This window comes from Octopus bimaculoides, chromosome 11, assembly GCF_001194135.2.
Source record: "Octopus bimaculoides isolate UCB-OBI-ISO-001 chromosome 11, ASM119413v2, whole genome shotgun sequence".
Taxonomy (NCBI): Eukaryota; Metazoa; Mollusca; class Cephalopoda; order Octopoda; family Octopodidae; genus Octopus; species Octopus bimaculoides.
In genome coordinates this window covers 53968283-53971148 of record NC_068991.1, presented here as the reverse complement: position 1 = coordinate 53971148, position 2866 = coordinate 53968283, and the positions used below count along the sequence as shown (strand labels likewise).

The 2866-nt window shown below is 33.0% G+C and overlaps 1 protein-coding gene across 1 annotated transcript in view; it reads right to left on the bottom strand.

Moving 5' to 3' along the window:
• The window catches only part of LOC106869862 (sodium/potassium/calcium exchanger 4), a 186659-nt gene that overhangs the window by 9728 nt on the left and 174065 nt on the right, over positions 1-2866 (bottom strand). The window lies entirely within an intron of this gene.

Sequence of the window (2866 nt, the reverse complement as noted above, 5' to 3'; positions counted from 1 at the left end):
ATATATATATATATATACTAGCTGGACCTGTGAAAAATTCATGGAAAATAAAAAATGTAAGTATCTGTAAATAGTGTACTGGTGCCATGAGAAATGTTTTTGTATTATGAATGTCTGTCTTTATATTCTGAGTTCAAATTCTGCCAAGATTGGCTTTGCCTTTTGTCCTTTCGGGGTCAATAAATTAAGTGCTAGTTGTGTACTGGGGTCGATTTAATCAACTGACCCTCTCTCCACAAAAATTTCAGGCCTAGAAAAGTATTTTGTAACTGTTACAGAATATAGAAAGTAATGTAACACCAATGACTATATAATCCAACCAAAATATCTCAGTTACACAAATGTAAAAGGAATTACTATTTAACCTTAAAATACATCACACATATTCAAAGAACCTTTTTGGTTTAGTGGTATGGAACTTTTTGCTGGTATTCTTTTATTCTTTTACGTGTTTCAGTCATTTGACGGTGGCCATGCTGAAGCACCACCCTTTAGTTGAGGAAATTGACCCCTGGACTTATTTCCTGTAAGCCTGATGTTTATTCTATCTATTATTTTATCCCTTGTGGGAGCAATTGAGTTTATTTCAGGTATTCTTATTTTAAAGATCATCTCCAACTAATCATTGAGAGGATGTTGGTGGTGTCTTAGTGGAGGCTTGTGCCCTCTGAGTGCTCTTGTTTTTGCTAAAATCATTAACATTTTCATTTTCATTTTCATAATTGTTATTATCATTATTCTATTCACTACAGTTGTTTATATCTTTTGCTTGCACTATCATTATTTGGAGTTATAGAGTTATATATAGATTATACAAGAAAGAAATGAGTAGAAAAAGTAAAACACAAAATAATAACATTTCATTACGTTTATATATATTTGTCTTGTAAGATTCTTGATGTGAAATCATTTGTTGAAACAGATATTGTTATACTTGGAGATGGTTGTATTTTGCCAATTAAAGACATGCACTATACATTCACTTCAGCTTTGTTATTAATAATGATAAAGTTGAAGTAAAGACCAAATATGTAGTGTGTGTGTTTTATTGGCAAAATATGACCATCCCCAAGTATAATAATATAATAGCATTTTACAAATATTGATAATTCTCAGCAAAAGAAATAGATTATGTTGATAAGGGCATATTGGATAATGAGATTATAATTGGAATTCTCTTCATCATAGACCTGCTTCATCAGGATTGACTTGAAACAAAACATCAACAATTACCATTTATCAATAATTTTCTTATCACTCAACATGCTTTGGCACACCAATCTATTTTTATATGCATATAATTAATTTGTGATACTGTTCGGCTCATACCAATCAGACTACTATCTCACATGTTCTGATCAACATGACTTATCATGTAACTAGTTTGCATTCCCATGAGATGCTACTGTTTTCATTTACATTTATCCACTTAAGAAACAGTACAGCCTGTCACAGTGGTATGTAACTTTGTAGAACTGAAGAAAATTAACTAGTTTCCAAAATACAGTTCAACTTCTTCCTTCAGATAGAGACCACTTTTTTTGTTTTGGAGTCTTTTTGTCCATTTTATATTCTTTCACTCTTTTACTTGTTTCAGTCATTTGACTGCAGCCATGCTGGAGCACTGCCTTTAGTCGAGCAGATTGACCCCAGAGCTTATTCTATTGGTCTCTTTTGCTGAACCACAAAGTTAGGGGGACGTAAACACACCAGCACACAAACATATACACATACATACATATATGTATATATACATATACGACGGGCTTCTTCCAGTTTCTGTCTACCAGATCCACTCACAAGGCTTTGGTTGGCCCCAGGCTATAGTAGAAGACACTTGCCCAAGTTGCCACACAGTGGGACTGAACCCAGGACCATGTGGTTGGTAAGCAAGCTACTTACCACACAGCCACTCCTGCATCTAATCATAAAATCTATCAAATATGTATTTCTTTTTATGCAATCACTTAACTATTTCTTCAGTTCATGGTAAAGGGGCAAAAGCCTGTGACTTAGTGGTTAGGGTGTTGCACTCATAATAGCAAGGTCATGGTTTCAATTCCCTGACTTGACAGTGCATTGTATTCTTGAGCAAAACACTTCATTTCATGTTGTTCCAGTCTATTCAGCTGTAAATGTGTAACCCTGAGATGGACTGGCATCCTATTCAAGGGGGATATTGAAATCTTGGTCACTTATACCATGGAGACTGGGTAATTGGCCCTTTGAACCCTGGGATTTGTGACAGTAAGGATAAGGGGTTGATGATGAAGTTGGTATTGAAGTTTTCTTTTCCTATAAGTTAGTCCAGACTTTCACTAATTTATTTTATGTGTGGACTCAAAACGCTTTTTCAGAAACAAAGAAAGGTTCCTTACAGTTTTAACTTTGTTATTTTATTTATTTCTATTTATTTATTATTATTTATTTATCTATTTATTTTTTGCCTAATAGTCTCTCTGGGTGAAAATATTTTCCCTGCATTCTAACAGAAGCTGTCATTCATTAATTGCTACAAGAATCAGAACACAGCATTTTTTAGATTGTCTTATAATACAAGAGGGAGAGAGAAAAAGATAAAGAGAGAATAGCTGACCATGTCAAAGACAACCAGTTTAGCAGAGTTTATATTATATGATATATTATTAGCTAAGACTCTCAACTTTCATAGGTCAGGTTAACCTAGTGTTAACTAAGTGCTGTAGGGTAGGTGTTAGATTGGAAATTTTTGAAAAAAACTTGATAAGAAAAAAGATTACACATTTTACTAGTGTATATATAAATTTCATGTTCCTCAGCTGCATTTACTATTAATAAGATGTTCACCTTATATATATATATATAAAAAAATATATATATTTATATA